We start from the raw sequence: 8,186 nt of genomic DNA on the forward strand, positions 1-8,186 counted from the left end.
AGAAACCTCAAGAGGCCTGAGACCCCAAACTGGAGGCCGAATGGTAAGATGAGCTAGGAAAGAAAACTGACAGGGTGCCTCTGGAGGGATCGAGAGAAAACCTGAAGAAAGGAGCTGCAGGCCTGCTGGGGCGGAGTCAGGGGCACTGAGGGAGGAGTCAGGGGCTCTGAGGGCGGAGTCAGGGGCACTGAGGGAGGAGTCAGGGGCTCTGAGGGCGGAGTCAGGGGCACTGAGGGAGGAGTCAGGGGCTCTGAGGGGCTACGTCGAGGTTGCTGCAGGTGGAGTGACCTTTCGCTCCAGGATGGGGTTTGCTTGCTGCCTGCTGAGCAAAGGCCCTTGTCAGGGAGGCAGAGGCCTCTCTTTGCCGTTTCAGTCCGACAGCATATGCTACAGAGAGTGGAGAAGAGGGTGCGGGGCAGCTTCAAGTACTGGGAGGACAGCGGGGGCCTTGGCCTCTCGGCATGGTGCTTCTTGAATCTCAGGGGACCTGAGGAAAGCCTAGGAGATGGTGGCACTGCGCGTGCTGGACCCTGGCAGATGGACGGAGGGATGCAATGGAAAGAAAATCCTGGAAACCGAAGAGAGGAAACATCACTGCGTCAGAGGAGTAGCCGTTGAATTGTGCTGAAGGGAACAGAACCCCCTGGACAGCGGTGGCGGCTGAGGGCAGGCGAGCACGGACTCCACGGCCTCAGCCTGCCCCGGCCCTTGTCCTTCCCTTTGGACGGCGGGACCAGCCCTCCGCCCTCATGGAGATAGGAGATAGGGCGGCCCAAGTCCTTCCCAGGCTGCAGGGAGGTTCCAGCTGGTGATGCCTCAAAACTGGCATCTGTTTCTTCACTCCCTCCGGCTCCCTTTGAACTTGAACTATGCAAAGCCCAAGAAACGATAAAAAAGCAAAAGAAACAGATGCCGCTGCAGAGGGCAGGGGACAGGCCACTTGGACCCTTGGGAGGTGCCACCTGTGTTTCTGCACCTCCGCTCTCCCCTCTCCCAGGTACGACTGCTCGGGACCAGCGGCAGCTCCGAGCTCCGACAGGAAAATATAGCAGTGCACAATATGTTGTTTTGGCAGAAAGCTATGAATTTTAGTATGGAATGTCTGTCACAGGGCCCATCCAATTAACTCACTTGTCGGGAAATCAGAATAAATAGTTTAGAGGAGGCGACTGCAGCTTTTGCTCAGACCTTTATTTCTTATTTGTTTTCACGGTTAAACAGGTCTGCAGTCACCAGGATGTATATTTAGGGCGGAGAAGGAAAGAATACATGGCTTCATGTTGGTTCTCCCCTTAAAGGGAAGAAAGGGAGTAATTTCTATGCATTTTGGATGAAGGAATTCTAGTGAGCTTCTGCTTTTTTGTTTTTGTTTTTTTTTTTTTGAGACAGAGTCTCACTCTGTTGCCCTAGCTAGACTGCAGTGGCGTCATCATAGCTCACTGCAACCTCCAATTCCAGGGCTCAAGTGATCCTCCTGCCTCAGCCTCCTGAGTATCTGGGACCGCAGGCACAGGCCACCATGCCCAACTAATTTTTCTATTTTTTGTAGAGACAGGGGTCTCACTTTTGTTCAGGCTGATCTCGAACGCCTGACCTCAAGTGATCCTCCCGCCTTGGCCTCCCAGAGTGCTAGGATTACAGGTGAGAGCCGTTGTACTTGGCTGAGCTTCTGTTTTAAAAAAGTGTTCTGGAGGCAGCCCTGACAGACTCCCTTGAGCCTCAGGCTTGGTGCTGTTGTTGAGTTTGAGACATGGACTGCGCCTGACTGGAGAAGTTTCTCTTCCTTCTTACGTTTTCCATGATGGCTGGTGAGGATGGCCGTGCCTGGTGACTGGGTGGACATCCCCACCTGACTCCCAGATCCGAGGCCTGGGACAAACTTCCTGATAGGGAGGGCACCAAGTGCTCTGGGTTAGCAGTAGCAGCTGGCACGTGGGTGCTGGCATGGCCCCCAGGAAACCCGCTGTGCCCGGAACCCTTGGCATCTTTGTGACCTCCGTGCAAGGGACCCCTGCTGCGTGGCTGAGGCCCTTGGGAAAGGAACACTCCAGAAATGCAGCAAGGCGGTCTCTTCCGGAGGGCACGGGTCCTGCCTGTGCTCATCCTGTGTGGGTTCCCGGGGGCAGGAACTCACTGCGGCCCTGGGCAGGCTGCTTTCCCTGTACCACAAATCGCCCATTCTGATTTTTGAGGCACTCAGCAGACAACACTCTGGATAGGGAATGACTCCTGACGTTGAGGGGTCTTCTCGTGGCTCTCTGAATTGAGATCTTTGCTGCAGTGGAGGTGAAACTCAAAGCCACTTCATCCTTGGCCTGCATTCCTGGGCTTTGAAGGAATCTAATGTGCACGAGTTTTATGCAGCCAGAGGGACAGCCAAGGGAATATATTTCAGATGCCCCAGAAAAAACTTGGCGCATAGCGCCTGCACACCTTTTTCCAGCCCAGTGCTTCTGAAAACCGCCCTCCCTCGAATCCCAGGGGCCCCCGGCCTTCCCTCGTAAGCATTCACAGACCCGGGTGTTTTACATCAATATTTCTCCAATAGTGATGGAAAAGCCGGATCCAAGGCAAAAGTGTTTTTTGACCTCTGCTCTCAGGAGCAAAGTGCCCCTAAATAATGAGGACCTGGAGGAGGGGAAGGGCGCCATCCCGAAGCCTGCGTCCACACACCGGGCTGTCAGTCAGGAGTCAAAGACACATTCTTCAAGGGCTGCAGACCAAGTTGGTCTTTGTGCTCCGCGCTGCTTCCATTTCAAAGGCTTCGCCAGCGAATCGTGTGAGTCATTCCTGGAACCTTCAGGAGTCTCCATGGTGACGGCTGAGTGGGCCTGAGGGAAGCCAGCATTCACTCCACTTCCCAACAAGTTCCTCTTTTCTGATTTTTTTCTTCTTTTTCAATAGAGACTGGGGCTGAGGCTTGAGCTTTTTTGTTTTTTAAACAAATCACAAAATGAGAACTCCCTAAGTTTCTTTTCTATTTTATCAAAAACGCATTCTCTCTCTCTCTCTGTATATTCTAGTCTTTACCTGCCTCTGTTGAGATCCTAAAAAACAACAGAACACAGTGAGAACCATGTATTTGCTTTTTTTTTTTCTTTCCTGCAAGTATTATAAGAAAGGACCTGGTTTTCTTGTTTTCCTCAATGAAGAGATGAAAAAGCTCTGGGTGAACTGTCGCAGTCTGGAGCAGAGATGACACAGCTTCAGCCCCCCAGGGGGTGGAAGGACTGTCTAGCCCACAATTGCACCCAGCAGAGGTCTACCAGGAGGCTGAAAATGTTGTCCAATCACGGCTGGCAGAGCTGGGCATATTCCTATAATCCCAAGCGTTCTTCCTTCTGTAACGCACAGGGAAAGCATAGTATTTAGGGCATGTTAGGGAATGAGTATTCAGGTTACCATTTTGGCTATGGGAGTCTCAGCAGGAATCTAGGGCATTTTCCAAATGGGGCTAAATATTAAAATTTGAAACCAATGTAATGTGAATTGATCGACAGAATTACATTTGTAGAATCTTTTGGGGGTACAAATCGTGTGTCCTCTTTTCGTAATGGTGTGTTACCTAAAAGTTCCCACGTCTGTGGGTGGAAATGAGTTTACGGTGATATTGACACTTGAATTCTGCTGACTCCATCATTTCCTCAGACTGAAGCAGGACATGCAGCCTCCTGAAGTTCTACCCACACATTTCTGGGGGTGTCAGGGATATCTTGCAAGTGCTGTGGTCTGCAGGATGCAGCTGTTTGCCATTAGTGGCTGTTGCAGCCTCAGGTGACCAAAGCTTTGCAAAGGGCCGGGGGAGGATGGAGAATGGCTTTCTCTGCTGTGTTAGTCCCTGAGCAGGGGCCCCAAAGCAAAGCTGCCTGGGCCTTCACCTAGCAGCCACAACAGTTTCGCTCAGTGCTCTCCGTTCCTCAGACCCAGCCTTGACCCCAGGCCCGGGTTCCGGAAGCCAGTCAAGAAAAAGTCACATCTTTGTGTCTAGAATCCCGCTTCTCTCTAACAAATGAGGCTTTTCTAGGCTCACTGAGTCTTGCTGTGGGTTTTTTGAACATGGTTTCTTAAATTTTCAGGAGCCATGAAGCCTTTGCAAATGATCATAGAAACCTGAACCCTCTCTCAGAGAAGTGTACATATGGGTAACATCTTGCAGACAAACTCAGGAGTTTATGGGACTTCAGGTAAGAATCCTGCCTCAGGAGGAATTTTCTCTCCAGAACTTTCTTAGGCCTGCTGTGGACATCAGTCCAGACCAGCTCAGCAGCATGTCAGACACAACTGGTTATGGCCGGACCCCCGCAGGGGGTGTGGCCCAGGCCCACGCCGAAGCCACCACAACACACACATTTATTTTCAAACACCATCTTCCCCCTATACTGTGTACAAATAGGCATATAGTGGAAATGGTTTTCTACGCAAGCCTGCCCTTCAAGGCCTCTCAAAGAGCTCCGCTTGGAAAGGCAGAGTTCCAAGGCCACATTTCAAACCCCAAGCACACAGGACTCCAGCACCCGGGGTTGGAGGATCCAAAACAGCGTGGCCTTGGAAAAGGTACCTGTAGGAGGAGTCCTAATCTAACTTGAATTTTCAAATAATCACACATACAATTGCATTTCCCTGCCTATTATTTTCTTCGTCATGAAGTGACTCATCTCACTTGTCTCTCCCCTGCACGGCGATCTGAAGTTCCTAGGTAGTGGGATACTATTTGTGTTCACTTCCCAGGGCTGAAATTAATGTGTCGGCTGGGCTGTGTTCCCTCCAAGGCCTGTAGCAGAGGGTCCTTCCTGGCCTCTTCCAACTTCTGGTGGCTCTCAGTGTTTCTTGGCTGTAGCAGCATCATTCTAATCTCTGCCTCCAGCTGTGCACGGCCTTCTCCCCTTCCCTGTGTCTCTCCTCCACGTGTCTCTTAGGAGGACACTTGTTATTGGATTTACAGCTAATCCAAAATGATTTTGTCTAAAAATCCTTAACTTACGTCAGCAAAGAACTTTTCCCAAATAAAGTCACAGGTTCCAGAGGTTAAGATATGGGTCTTAATCTTTTGGGGGACACCATTCAACCCAGTACAGTATTGCTCATTTATGTCTCCAGCATCTAACAGTGTTGGGCCCATGGAGTTCATTAATTGTTCCTGTATTTGTTTATGGCAGTTTGGACTGAAAGTTGGGCCCAGGAACTCTTTCTGCTCCACCCCAGGTATGAATACAGGGTGGTGTGTGTTTAGAATAAAATCAATATCTTTGGCATTCCTTGACTATGAAAATAGCCACCAGACTAATTAGAATAAAGAGTTTGTTTTCCTTAGGGATTTCTGTTAGAATATTTATGCCATAGTTTCAACTTGTCACATTTTAAGTGTGCAGGAATCACATAGGCATAAAGCAAATATATTTGAAGGTCATTTTTCTCCCTAGAAGTAGGGTCTTCTCAGACTCTCAGTGTCTGAAAATAAATTTGATTTTATTTATGAGATAACCTTTCTTGTATGTATCTCATAATATCTATGAGGATAAAAAGATATGCATTTACAGAAGTACAACTATATGTTTATATGTAAGTGACGTTATTTCTGTCATGTGGCATTTTGTTGACATCTAACACCGACCTCCAGGTGTTCGTTTAGATGACACACATACAAAGGTGACATGTGACATGCTTTTTCTTTCTTTAAAAATATAGTTGCGTGTGAAGCCCCTAATGGAGAGTTGATGAATATAATCAAGTTTTACCCTACTCTTAAGTACAAATTTTAAGCTTTCATATTAAAATGTACCATGAAGTATCTCTGACCTCACAATCTGGAATGGTTTTATTTGACAGGGTGAAAAGTGTCAATGAGAGTAAGGCTGATTTTGCCAGCAGGAACTTTTTAAAACAATCTCTCCCCCTGTGCGTAACTCACATGGTATGTACCTTGCACTTCACCCAGCTGGTCGTATTTTATTTACGAAATGTTTAGAATCTGGAATCCAAAATCAAGGAAGGTCCAGGTTCTTTGTCCCTGATTCATAGTGGAAATTAAGTTGCTTTATTTTTATTGTTTTCACTCCACATTCTTTCAAATATAAGGCTTTTGGGGTAGGACTTTATGAATCATATTTTATCATCATTTATCCATTTTTCAATGAACAAGAACCAGAAAAATCAGAAGAGAGCCAGAGAAAAAGCGAGCTTCCTCGTGTCCACGATGCTCAAAGCATACCACATGCATTAGGAAATGGCAGAAACCCACAAGCTGGACGCCCGGCCAATCACAACACGCTGCCCAGCACAGGCGAGTTTAAACGGGAACGTGCATTTTAAGTCTTGAAGTTTAAGATGCATTAACATCAGGCCTTTCAACTTCACATAGTAATAAAACCCAGCAACAACACAGCATCAATCAACTAAATCAGACTTCACTAACAGAAAGAGCTTGCGCTTCCGCCCAAGGGAGCCCCATAGACAGATTGCATCTCGAAGTTGAAAGGACAGTTAGAGCTGCCTCCTCCCTGTCGCTTTCTCTGTTCTGGGACCACTTTGTAATTTTCTTTCTTTCCTGAAGATACTTTAGCTCATATACAGACAGAGTAGCTCAGCTGCAAAAAACGAGCCAACTGGTCTACCACAGAGTTAGTAAATCTCATTGTTTCAAAGTACTTTATGTTTTATTTTTAAACTCATTGACAACTCTGTGTGTTTTTAATTAACTTCTTTGACTTTAGTTGTTTCAAATTCAAAAGCGGGCTTGAATTAAAAATTAGATCAGTTTGTGTCAGTGTGTGTTTTAACTGTGTTAAGTTTTTTTCCTTGCTATCCACTGACTCAGATAGATGGGGACTATTTATTCATCAAAGGGTCAACTTTCCCTGCATATCTTTGTGGCAGATACTGGCAGGATTATTTTGCATGAAATTGGGCCCAGACCAAATAGCAGAGAGCACCAGGGACTCGTTTCATGGAAGACAATTTTTCCATGAACTGGGGTGGGGGGTGGTTTTGGAATGACTCAAGCTCATTACATTTATTGTGCACCTTATTTCTATTATTATTACTTTGTAATATATAATGAAATAATTATACAACTCACCATAATGCAGAATCTAATGCAGCCACTGATCTGATAGGGGGTGTAGCTCAGGCAATGATGCCAGTGATGGGGAGCGGCTGTAAATACAGATGAAGCTTCACTCACTTGCCTACCGCTCGCCTCCTGCTGTGCGGCCTGGTTCCTAACAGGCCGTGGACAGGTACTGGTCTGTGGCTCAGGGGTTGGGGACCTCAGTCAAATGGGGTAGGGGGAAGAAAACAAATGACTCTGGCTCCAAAACCAACTGTTGTTGCAATTGCTTACAAGTACAAGTGTCAAAGACCCGTCTTTATAAAGCTTAGCTAGGCTTTGTGATGTAGGCTTTTAAAAACGCAACTTGGTAAACACCTTTAATACACCCGAGTGTTGGGCCCTACCTTTCAATTTGCCAGGTACAGGGTGGCCATGTAATTTATTGTCCATGCCAGGAGAGAGTGGACGGGGCTGCTAACCAGATGGGATGCCAGGACAGCAGGTGCAAACCGGGACATCCAGATGTGTGGAGCTCTTCTGCCCACGGGACACTGCCGAGGGCTTTTGAAGGCCACGTGTGTGCTAAAAATGTTGCTAAATTTCACCTGCTAAGAGTTCTGATAAGGCCAAACAGTTTTCTTTTTTTTTTCCATCCTACAGTCATTTATTGCTTCCTAGTTGATCCACTGGATCTCAGTGACTCACTATTTCTAGACTCCAGGACACTTTTCCACCATGAAGTCCTTTTTCTGCCTGCACTGCTCCTATCCCCTCAGCAGAGCCTCTTCTGTCATCCGAGCTGCCACAGGGCTGTGTCTGTATCCTTCTTAAGGTGCTTGCCTCTTTCCTGTTACACTTTTATGTGTAGTATCATTTTCACCACTAAACTGAGCGGAAGGACCAAGCACAAAGCCTGGACTCCACAGCACTCACTGAGTGTGAACCCCTCATTTAGCTACTTCTTATGTGTCTTATTTTAATTCTGGCCTTCTCTGGTGTATTTTTTCCCCAAGCGTGATAAGAAACACACACAGAAGAAGCCTGAAAGCCTTGTCGTATTTGGCATGTGCAAGGAATAGGCCCACACTATCACTGGATTTTTTTTTTTAATATTTATTTATTGATTTATTTTTTATTT

The sequence above is a fragment of the Propithecus coquereli genome, unplaced genomic scaffold, assembly GCF_000956105.1.
Source record: "Propithecus coquereli isolate 6110/MARCELLA unplaced genomic scaffold, Pcoq_1.0 Scaffold175, whole genome shotgun sequence".
In the NCBI taxonomy this organism is placed as follows: Eukaryota; Metazoa; Chordata; class Mammalia; order Primates; family Indriidae; genus Propithecus; species Propithecus coquereli.